The sequence below is a fragment of the Silurus aristotelis genome (assembly GCF_946808225.1).
Source record: "Silurus aristotelis genome assembly, contig: scaffold_123, whole genome shotgun sequence".
NCBI classification, from domain to species: Eukaryota; Metazoa; Chordata; class Actinopteri; order Siluriformes; family Siluridae; genus Silurus; species Silurus aristotelis.
Genome location: NW_028149081.1, coordinates 27,501 through 40,210, shown reverse-complemented (window position 1 = coordinate 40,210; position 12,710 = coordinate 27,501).

Sequence of the window (12,710 nt, the reverse complement as noted above, 5' to 3'; positions counted from 1 at the left end):
GTGGACAAAAGCGCCGGCGCGTTTTGTGGCATTTTTCCTCATAACGCAGAAAATAACTTAAATTACTGTCTTTTATGATTATAGAGATAAAAGAAATACATCCTTTAAATCTGTAAAGGGTCTACTTTTATTTGTACACACAATTACAACAAAACAATGTGCTTTTTAAAAATAAACAGACAGGGGGCGCTCTCTGCCGTCTCTGTCATCTCCATTCACCAACACATCAGATACACGTCAGAGCCCAAACCTCTTTACTTTAACTTTCTTGTTGAAGAACAACATCCCTACAGTATGATGCTTTCACCACCATGCTTCAGTGTGATAACCTTCTACCATCTGATCTGTAGATCTCTGCAGTAGTCCTCTTGGTTGTTTCTCTGAAAAGAAGGAGGTGTGAATCTGCTCTTTTTAATAAACATGATTCATCACTGATGTGCTTTTTATACCATATCGCTTCTGAGATGAGATGACACGCACATTTTAGAGATGAATCATAAACACTGAGTCATGGAGGATATCGATCTCTTTTTTCATAAAGCAAAAATGACGGCTAGCATTTTTCTAATAAAGATTGTATCATTTCATTGAAAAATAAAAAAGTCAGTATCGTGCTGAGGTAAACGTTTTGTACGACTCAAAACAAAACCGATCAGCGGATTAAAACTCACACATACACACTGGGATTAGATCTGCACTTTACTCTCACTTCACTGTAGATCTTCTCACTTACTTACAAAAGTTTACGAAGCTGAACAGAATTTCAGCAAGAATGAAATAAAGCGCATTACATACTTCATACAGGCCGTGTGCAACACAAAGAACATCATTCTCATCATTCCTGAAGAGAAGTATTTATAGTGCAAAAGACGTCATCGCTTTTACACTGAGAAGGCACCAAGTTCCTTCCAATATGGAAGAAACACCATAAAGTTCTTTGGATTTGCATGCCTTCAGAGGCATCCAGATGTTCTAAAGTGTATGTGTGAGGAATCATCTGAAAGATGGATATAACAGAGATTTATGTAACAATGAAATAAGATCCCAGTAGTAAATGTTTCCAGAACCTGAAGAAAAGCAGACGTCAGCTCTGAATACCTCGGGGGTCTTGTGATTAAATCTAAAGTAATTCTGATCTTCACAATGATATCAAGTATTTATTCAAATTCAAAACAAATAGCGTCCTGTTCTTCAGTCAAGCATCTTGTTTTTAGGTGCAGAGGTCTTTAGTTTGTGCAGAAGTGGGCCAGTGGTTAGAGTTTGTGGTCAGAAGTACCTGCATGTGAGGTCTTATCAATTCCACTGCTCTGCCATTCAGTAGTTTACATTTTGTGAACTGCTCCACAGACATCTAGGAAGATCTTCATCAACCTTTTAAAAGAGAGGAATATCAAAGAGTCTGTGCTTTTTCTCTCTCTAATTTCTCTCTAAATGAATTCCAAAGAGAACAGAGCTTGAAGGTAACACGATTTGTGGGTTTTGTTTCTTTCTCTGTGACACTGAGAGTTTGACAGAGAGACATATTTAGAACTTGCTCAAGGTACGAAAAGCACAATCTGAAACTAGAAGAATTATACGACGCAGGGATTGTACCTAATAAAAATGAATTGCAAGGTTGGATTGACAGACCGAACTGGTCCAACTGGTAGGCCGTGTTTACCTGCATGTAAGTGCAATTAAACAAAAACACTGTAAATAATTATTTACTTTTGTAAATACAAAGTCAACTGGCGCCAGTCGAACTGGTCCACCATACAATTAGCTCGTGTAATTATTTAATCAGACAATCATGTAACAGCGACATAATATCATGCAGAGCCGAGTCGAGACCTTCTCAGATCTTCAAACACACTGTTGTGGGTTTTTCAAAATCTCCTATGATTTTCACACACTAGATCTTTGAGTGGGTTTGTGGAAATGTGCAGAGATTCATTCAGTCACAAGGGTGTTATAAAGTCAGGACCTGTTGTAGGTCTTCATTTCACATTCATTTTAATGGTGCTCAGTAGGGATGGAGCTCTATAGCAGGAGATCTTCCACTCACTTCCAACCCATGGAAAGTAGATCATCATGAAGCTGGCTTTGTGCACAGGGGCATTGTCATGCTGGAACAGGTTTAGGTCTCATAGTTCAAGTGGAGGCAAAATGTCATGCTCCTGCATCCGAAGACAATTGTGTGTCTCCAAGTTTGTGGAAGAAGCACCTACGGCTGGAAAAATCTGGAGTTTAAACACTTCAACAAAGTGTATATCTTAGTTTTGGTCTATAAATATTCTGAATCCTGCAGAGTGAGGTCAATCGGTGTGTATCATCTCAAAACCTAATTTCTGAAGAAAGCTCCTGGCCATGCTCTTATTGGTTTTCTCTAATGTGGCTTTAATCCTGTCTCTCATCTCCATCCTGTTTGCATCTCTGCTAATATTTGGTCTGGGTTGTGGCCTCTGTCTGTCTCACCTGAACCCCACGTTAACGACTTAGCTCAAATGAGCGAAATTTGTTAATTTGAACGTGCAGCTGTGTCCATAAGAGGATGGGGGAAGAGAACATGAACTGGGCTGCATTCTAATAGACAATTAACACAGCCTGCTTTTAATCACCTCTAATAAAGACATCAAATTGCAGAGACAAATAAACATGAATTCTATTAGGCGGAAGTACAGCCGTAATGACACACATGTTTGGGGAAAGAATTGGTGTGTAACAGTACAGAATTCTTTGTGCTGTGTTTTTAGAACACTGCTATATTTAATTCTGTATATTTTGATATGTTAAAGTTGATGATTTGTGGTCATAAGGTTCTAATTGGAATCAGACTGACAGATTCTTCACTTAAAGTCTCTGTAGGAGCCACAGGGAGGTTTTTCCTTCATTGCTTGGCTTTTGGAGTAAATTTTGTGTATAAACGTCCATAAATATTGTTTATGTTACTAATAAAAACAGGATGGTCCGGGGGTCAGTGGTGCATCAAGAACAGAAAGTTAAAGTCTTATATTTATAAAAAGTTGCAATATTGAAATACATGTTTTATTATAAAATAAAGGAAGCCATGTGTGAAATCAGATGCTGGTTAATTCTAAGTTAGAATTAGAGTCTAGTCCATGTAGCTCTGATGCGGCTCGGCAAACTCGCCACTTTCTCTTATCAGATTCATCATCTGGAATAGGTTTAGGTCACAGGTCATCAACAGGGTATTAACAGTTCTTTTGAGACTTTTCTTGCCTTCTCACTGTGCTTTAGACCATACGATATCTTGTGCAGAGTAAAGTATGAGTGCAGAGTTTAGTGCTACAACTACAACTGTACAAGTCCATATTATTGCAAGGGTTAGGGTTCGGTTTCCTCATTTAAGGAAAGAGAGAAGATCCATCATTACTTAAAAAATGAAGTTTAGTCAATTCGAAACAACTCAAAAACTTTAAGTGTATCTCCATTTGCAGTCTCCAAAACTATAAAACGCTATGATGAAACAGGCTCTCATGAGGACCATCCCAAGAAGACCAAGAGCTACCTCTGCTGCAGAGGAAACATTTATTGGAATTACCAGAAACCTCCAATTTACATATTTTAACATCCACTGTTCAGAAGAGACTGTGTGAGTCAGACCTTCATTGCTGAGTCACAGCAAAGAAACCATTATTTCAGAAGAACCACAAGCGGAAGAGACTTTCTTGGGCCAAGTAACAGTAGGAATGACGAATAGATCAGTGGAAAACTGTCCTTTGGTCCTTTTTGGTTCTAAATACCGTGTATTTGTTTGATGTACAGAGGGTGTCCTGAATGTGTGGTTCCCACTAAGAAGCATTGAGGAGGAGGTGTGAAGGTGACACTGTTGGTGATTCAGTCTAAATTGAGGACACACTTAACCAGAATGACTACTACAGCATTCTGCAGCGACGTGCAGCCATCACATCTGGTTTACACTTAGTAGAAACATTGTTTGTTTTCCAACAGGACAATGACCCTAAACACACCTCTAGGTTCTGTATGAGCGCTTTGTTCAAGCATTACCCCATCTATTTGGACTGGAGAGTAAAGGAAAAGCAGCCAACAAGAACTCAACACCACTGGGAACTCCTCAAGATTGTTGGAAACCATTCCAAATGAAGACCTCATGAGGCTGACTAAGAGAATGCAGAGAGTGTGTAAAGCTCTGAACAAATCTAAATGGAGCAAGTTTCAAGAATTAAAAATATAAACCATATTCTGGGTTTAACATGTTTTTGTATAGAACATAATTCCAAATGTGTTCTTTCATAGTTTGGATTCTTCAGTATTCAGTATGTATAGAGAGACACGATGAGGGAAAGTTGGACTAGACTGACTTCTGCACAGAGTTTAAACAGGCCATAAAAACGACTCTCTGTGTTTTGTTTACTCCAACCAGCAAAATCAATTTGCTTAGAGTCATGTGATCAGGCCTCAGACTAAAGACTTATATAAGCCTGACATATAGTATTTTTTTCACTCTCTGAGCTTGTGAGTGTTTACTGTAAGGACTTCAGACTTGAGTAAGGGCTTTGCTGTGTGTTTACATCTCACTACTAGCAGTCTTACTAACCCCCTCCCATGCAGTGTGTGGTGCACAATCAGTACAATAAGATTTCCAGTAAGTTGAAATACCCACATGACAATCTGCTACCCTGTGGGCACCAGTGTAGGAGGCCCTGCATCTCACAATGCAGCATTCAGTTGAAGTGCATGTTGATTCACATTGGCTTTAAATGTAAGTAAAGTAGAAGTGTATTAAATCATGCAAAATATTGGTGATAGTTTCACAATAGGTGTGAAGGTGACCCTGTTGGTGATTCAGTCTAAATTGAGGACACACTTAACCAGAATGACAACTACAGCATTCTGCAGCGACGTGCAGCCATCACATCTGGTTTACACTTAGTAGAAACATTGTTTGTTTTCCAACAGGACAATGACCCTAAACACACCTCTAGGTTCTGTATGAGCGCTTTAGAGTGATGGCCTTCACAATCACCCCATCTAGTTGGACTGGAGAGTAAAGGAAAAGCAGCCAACAAGAATCTAACGCTGGGATGTGAGGGAAAAATATTCCCCACTTCGGATACAGGTACATCTCATAATTCTTGTCTGCCTTGGATTTTATTTCCACGTCATTTCGTCTCATTTTGTCTTTCAGTAACCATGAAAATACGAGACACTGCATGAAGCAGGAAGCAGTTTCCTGACATTAGTTTGTATGTTTTTCAAAGCCAGTGACAAAACTAGAAATCTAATGTAAAAATAAACTCCCAGGAAACATTGAATCACTACAACAAGAGGAAAAGACAAATATCAATAATAATAATAATAATAATAATAATAATAATAATTATAATAATTAAATAATAATAATAATTATTAAAATCTTTCTCAGAGCTTTCTAAGGATCTAAGGAGTTTTCCAGTGGTGTTGAGTTCTTGTTGGCTGATTTTCCTTTACTCTTCAGTCCAACTCATCCCAAACCATCTCAACTGGATTTAGATGGTTTGATTGTATTTTAATAGTAATAATGACACTATTAAAAAAACTATAAAATAAGTAAATAAACATCACAGAATACGTCACAAAAATTATGATCACATAAAAACTGTCCTGAAAAAGTGAGTTTTAAAAACACTAAAAGACTCGGCTGGTCGAATCTCACTGGGGAGCGAATTCCACAGTTTTGGTGTGAGGAAAAACCCTGATCACCCAGAGAGCGTAAACGTGTAGGAGGAAAAAGGAAAACACCAGAATCAGAGGAGCGGAGATCACAGCTTGGAGTGTAGACCGTTAAAGGTTGTCAGATAATGAGATCCTGCACCATGTAGGACCTTAAAGATCAGTGAAGGAATATTTAAAACCAATCTGGAATCTGAGAGGAGCAGATGCAGTGACTCCTAAACTGGAGAAATCTGAATCATGTCTGGTGGTTTAGATTTATGAAGCTTCTTATCCTTACATTATAGTTCTATAAAAATTAATTCAGTACAATTCAGTTTTATTCGTAGAATGATTTTAGCTATAAACAACGAGCAGCTTCACAGAGATAAAGAGTTTCATGCAGATACGTTTATCCATAATGAGTGGGTCAGTGGTGACTGTGGTGCAGGAAAAACTCCCTGAGACTTCATGAGGAAGAAACCTTGAGAGGAACCAGAGTCAAAAAGGAAACCATTCTCAGAAACGTCATGGATCTTTGGGCTGTAGATGTAGAACCATTTCCACACAGAGTCTCCTATTGAAGAGAACTCCATCAGGATAGAAAAAGAACAGGATCACACCAGGGTCAAGTGTGTGTTGGTTAAACACGTTTAAATTTTTTCCTCCATCGTGAATAAAGTGCTTATTGTTTGCATTTGGATCAGTAATGAACACTGATCTGATCTCTGGTGTTGGAGTACGATACAGAACACACACAATAAATGAATCGAGTTTATGTCTATACACACGATATTCACACTCACTGCTTTTTTATTATTATGATTCATCCTGGATTATCTCTGCTCTGTCTTCTCCATGCTTCTAAATCCCTGGACTTATCAGGTCGGACGAGGGGATGTACCAATATGTTGGCTGATTTATTTTTATCCAGCAATTTTCCCATAACCCATGATGGTACAGAGGGTAGCATTGATGCCTCAAAGCTCAAGAACCCAGAATTCCCACAGTTTCACATGATCTTCACACAGTTCTTACTATGTCTTTCTGGGTTTCCTGCCAAATGCATGTGGGTAGACTGTGGCTGTGAAAATTTCCCCTATAGGTGTAATTGAGTGTGTGTGTGTGTGTGTGTGTGTGTGTGTGTGTGTGTGTGTGTGTGTGTGTGTGTGTGTGTGTGTGTGTGTGTGTGTGTGTGTGTGTGTGTGTGTGTGTGTGGTGAACTGCAATGGACTTCCTGGACTGTAGATGTCAAAGACTTTAGATGCACCTCGGTCTCGACCAAAATAAACTGAAAGTATGTGAAGTTTCCATACTCATGACTCTTGTGCTTAATAACTGATTAAGAAGCTTCCTTGTGTTCATTCCTCCTATTATCAGGTCATCTGTAGCCAAGAGCTAAACGAATAGAAATGGAGAGATATGAAAAAAAAAAACACTTCACAACAACAACAAATCTGTAGAATATTTGTTCTCTTCTCTAATCATAAACCTAAAATGCTAGCTAGCAAACAGAAATGCTAAGCTCTTAAATATGTATGAGGATTATAGCCAGGATTACCCATCAGCCACTGCACATCACATGAGTCTCTGATCACTCAGACCTGTTCTTCTTCACCCCTTCACTTCTAATGAAGTCTTACCTCACAGGTCGTCTCACTTCATCCTGTTTTGATTCTCAGGTTTTATTATAAAAAGTCAGGATTCTGTAATCGCTCTTTTTTTTCTAGGCAATGAAGAATTTTAACACCTTTTTAAAGTAGGAAATTACATATTTTATTGTTATGTAAAAAAAATGATTGTGGTTGGGTTTTTTTTTTTTTTCTCGCATAACATCTCCACCTCGGGCTTCTCATATCTGTGGTTTAACTGAGAACAAACAAGGTTTGTTCTTTTCTTTTTTTTTTTCTAGTTTGCAGCCAAGTCTCTGGTCTCTGGTGGGTGTAAAAAGTGGTTGTAAAAAAACTTGCCTCTGTTTGGTGGAGACTTTTTTTTAGATGCTCTGGCATGGAGGAGTTGGTGTTGAATCTGAAATGAACTCGGATGTTGAGCTAATTTTTGAGTTCCTCAGGAGGTTCTCGGTTCCACAACTCCAACTAACCGTGGAAGACTGTACTCCTTACGCTCATTATATTAACACACATGATATTTCTCACTCTCCAGTGTTTGTATTGTGAATTTAATGATTTATAATCATGGTGTCAATCAGATGAGGATGGGTTTGAACCCATCTGGTTCCTCTCATGGTTTCTTCCTCGTACCATCTGAGGGAGTTTTTCCTTCCACACAGTCGCCCCAGGCATGCCCATTAAACACCTGTTATGCATTTTAATGTGTTTAACCTTAAACCAGTGATGGTCATTCATGATTTATTCATTTGAGTCTTTAAAGTGACTCAGAAGAACGAGTCGTCATAAAGAGTCATTCGTTCATGTTCTATGGATGTGCATAAGCAAAGTATCGCAAAATCTCTGTAGGTCATGTACAGGAAACAGAATTAAGTCGTTTTAGCACGTTCTTTTAACTCCCATAAACGCTACACAATGATCAGGGTCTTCTGGTCCAAATCTTGACATTATTGTTACAGTAATCATGGGAGTCACGTAACAAAAAAATGAACGGCACGGACCAGAAGATATGAAAGGTGAAGCTTCTCCTTCTGTTTATCATAATTTGTCTTTAAGTGCATTGTCATATTGTTATTATTGGAACTGTAATTAAAGTTAATGTATGTAGACGTTTTGGGGATCTAATTATTGAAAATGTCATATTTTTTATTTCTGGAATGAAATGAACTAAATGGTTAAAAAAGATTTGTTTGTCTAAATGAGTCAGATTCAAAGAACCGAGTCACTAAAATGATTCAATCTTCCGATCACTACCTTAAACATTTTAACACAAGTTTTTATTCCCAAAAGCCAGAGTCAAATTAAATGACACAAATAAAACCTTCACCAATAACTGTTTCCAAAACCAATTTATAAATTTTTATCATAAATATACAAGAAATCTAAATATTTAATTGGCTCTTACAGTAAGTAATATTAAAGCTATGAGCGGCTTCCTAGTAACTGATACCAAAGATGTGCAGTAAAAAAGGCTGATATTCTCCTAAGAATTTTTCACCCCAGTGAAGCAAACGCTCAAATTGTGCTGCTTTTCTTGTGAGGTCAAAGTTTTTTATCTGATTTTTCTATCGACTCGTTTGCAAAGCAAATTATCCACCCGGAAATGACCTCTGGTCAAGCATTATGGATTTGTCATGGCAGGCCAGTTCAGTTGAAGCTCTTCCCAGAGGCCATGATGAAACATGATAAGTTTGTTCCTCCCATGAATGGCAGCAGGCATCTAAACTCTCTTCTGTACATGAACACAACAGTGATAGCTCAGTGTTTAAAGGTGTCCTGGTGATCACTGATTAGAAGGAGTTTAAATCCCAGCCCCCTCCGGGCCCTTGATCAAGGCCCTTAATCTTTAATTGCTCAGGTGTACGAGGTGGTACCAAAATGTTTGGAGACTCGCTTTGTTTACAAGAAAGAACTTTATTTTTCCATGTTCACACACCCTTACCTTCAAAATAGTTGCCTTACACAGTAACACAGAGCTCCCAGTGTTCTTCTGGAATTTGTCTTGAAAGTCTTCTTTTGAAAGTGCGTCAAGCACCTTCTGCTATTCACGCTGGATCTCCACCATGGTGTCAAAACGGTGACCTTTGAGCTACATCTTCATCTGCGGGAAGAGGGCAAAGTCAGCAGGAGCTAAATCTGACAAGTAGGGTGGGTGTGGAAGTGAGAGCTTGTTGTGTCCGGCAAGAAACTCGTGTGAGGAGGAGCTCAGTGATAGAATAGCAGACGTGGTAATGCACATGGTCAGAACTGCACCAGCTCCACAGCTCCGGTTGTACACAGGACAATTTTGGCAAACTGATTTATGAAGGACGGTGCTCCCTGTGACCCTGCGTGAGGCCTCGTGCTGACATCCGTTGGCATGTTAAGGAACTAGTCTTGAATCTTTTTGATACCACCTCATATAAAAGAGATTGAAGAAAGGGTTTGCGTTGGATAAGGGCACACATGTAGGACAAAACATGAACGTGACAAACTTATATTTTTAATCCTTAATTTGGATCTGCAATTTCCTGGACCATAAACTCATTCATTTATTATATACAATGAATATATGTATGTGTATATATACTGTATATAACCTCTACAGCCTGTGAAGCTTCTCATAACCTTGAGGAGTGACATTCAGACATTGTTTTATCTCCCCTGAGGCTATGAAGATCTATAGCTTGGAGGATGGACTGACAGTTTTGCAGAATTTCTTCTAAACTATGAAGCCTGCTTTGTTCCCAGTCCACCGACCAACATTCTTGATATGTGGAAGAAACCAGAGCATATACCTGGAGGAATCTCAATCAAACATGAGATTAAACTCAGAATCATAAATCCTGAAGAAGCGAATATCACCAATATGGAGGCAGACGCAGCGTCTGCCTACAACAATAATAATGCTAATTATTAATGTCTGAGTTTATGATGACGAAGCTGTCTGTATTGGGACGTCTGTATGCTGGAGAGGCACGAAGACACAGGAGATGTGATATACAATGGAACAGTGAGAATTTATTCGTAGAAAAGCAGCAGTGGAAAGCGTGGGCTTGAATGGTGCAAGGCACGCTCATGGTGAGGAAAAAGGCTTCACACTGAATTGAGTTTGTCAGTACAGAGGAGAGAAGGCGAGCAGCCTGAGGCATTTTTTTGTACATGACTCTGCCTTTTCATGGTTTATTCCGAATCCTGCTTTTCTGACTAGTCAGCTTTTTTTTTTTTTTTTTTAAAGATTTTAATTATATTTATTACATAAATGACTTTTACAAAAAATAAAAAACTCACACATCTATTCCAAATGTCATATTGACTTGTCCATTTTGCATTTATAAGCTAGATTCGGATTACACAATGTTTCACAGTCCAATGCAAAATACCACCATATTGATTTCCTACAATCATCAACCCCTGGCTGGAATAAAAAGAGATGAGCATGTTGGGAAACATGAAAAAACATGAACAAACATACAGAAGAGTCAAGATCTGCTTCATAATTTATTGTTTTTTATGATCATGAATCATTCTTTTAATTATTACTAGAAGATTGCAGGAGGACATTATGCAGCTCTGGGGTTTATAAAATGGCAGCTCCTTCTAATCAGGGCAGGGTGAGTGACATGATCTGTTTATGTGACAAGCAAACCTGATCACCACATGAGGGTTGGGAAGGGCAAGTAGAGAATCGCTACACATCACACCAAATAACTCACTCCTCCATCTTTCTGACTAATACTGTCTGCCTCCTACGACCAACAAGATCTCATTCACAACTGGCTAGAACTTGTTGAACTTCTATTACAGTTCCTTCAATAGGCAGGAAAATGTCAGTCTGACTGTGCCATGCTTAGAGGACAAACATTCTTTTAGAGAGCTGCTCTCCTGCTGTAGATATCTTTCTGAAAGAAAACAAGAGCATGTGGGGTTTTTAATTCTAATTTGTAATGAGTCGGTGTGACCTTAAATCTGGCCTTTAAGTATACAAAGACTTTTTTAATGATCAGCCTTCAGGATCATTTCAACATCATCAACCTCAACTACAAGATACTGACCACATAATGAACAGTTGATGGTTCAAGGTTCAGGTTCTGGTTCTCAATATTTAATTGTGATTCTAATGAAGAGCTACATTTTTGAAATAGTTAATTATGACTTCATTCAAATATAAATATATAAATATATATTGCGACTCGTGGTGTTCGTGTAAATCCAAATAAACAAGAAAGACTCATATTGCTTTCATGTCTAATCCTGTTTCTGACCACAGAGGGTTTTTTTTGTTTGTTGCAACAAAGTGAAACCTTTTTCCAATCTGCATTGGTTATTCTTTCTTCAATCGCAACTCGATTTACAGATGATTTAATACAAGAAGTGTTTACAAAGAATTCTTAATCATGACTCAACTTGTTATATTTTTGCGGGAAAACAGTGACTCAGAAGAAGATAATCTTAGGCAATGAAGAACAGGGCACTCATTTCCATTTCAACACTTTTTTCTTTTTAAAAGTCCTTATTCTGAATAAATCTGATAAAATTCAGACCAAGTGAGATCGTTCCAGTGATGCAATCGTGCATTCTTATGACACAGTTTCTAAATATAAGTCATTTTCTCCTTTGCACTAAGATGCACCATGAAGTCCTGGATGTGTAAATGTACAGAAAACTGAGCCAAGGTGAATCACCTACATTAGGCATAGAATCTGCCTGCAGGCAGCAAACCATCCATCAGTAGAGCGTGCAGGAGCCGATCCTGCTATACTGAGTGCCACTGAGTGAACAGGAAGTGCCAAATATATTTATGTTTGCTGTTAATCTTGTTTATCAGACACCTTTTTAATTTGCTTCTCTCCAGCACACTGTCCTGAAAAATCCCCATAAGTCTTGAAGAGTAACCAGAAGATGAGAGTTGAAAGGGTTGCATGTTGAAGGTCATGTGGTATAAATAGCATAACATGTGGTGCCGAGGTTGTTGGACATGTAACTCGGTTATTTAGGTCAATGGAGGTTCAGACGCCTGCACGGCTAAACAGGAAAAAGTTAAACTCTGTTAGCTTTCTGATGAATTCTGGGTAAAAATGGTGGTACGGTGCCAAAATTACTTCTCTTACTGTGGTGTGGTTTTTATTTATGTCTCAGAGACGCTGAAATATTGATCTAAATGAAGAAAAACGGGGTTTAGATTTAAATTTTATGTTTAACATCTCCACAAGCTGTATCCTATAAAGCAAAACCTTGTTTCCATGGTAACAAGCCCCATCTGCACATATAGTTTGTTGGTCCTGTTTCCTGTTCCACTGTTCGCTTGTTACTCAACAGTGTTCACCTGTTTTATGTTAGATCCTGATCCGCTCAGTTATACCTTGTAGTGTCTATAAAACTATGTGAAGTCTGATTGTTACCTGTTTTACCATGGTTCTGGATTTTAAAAACAAATATCAGATCATCTCA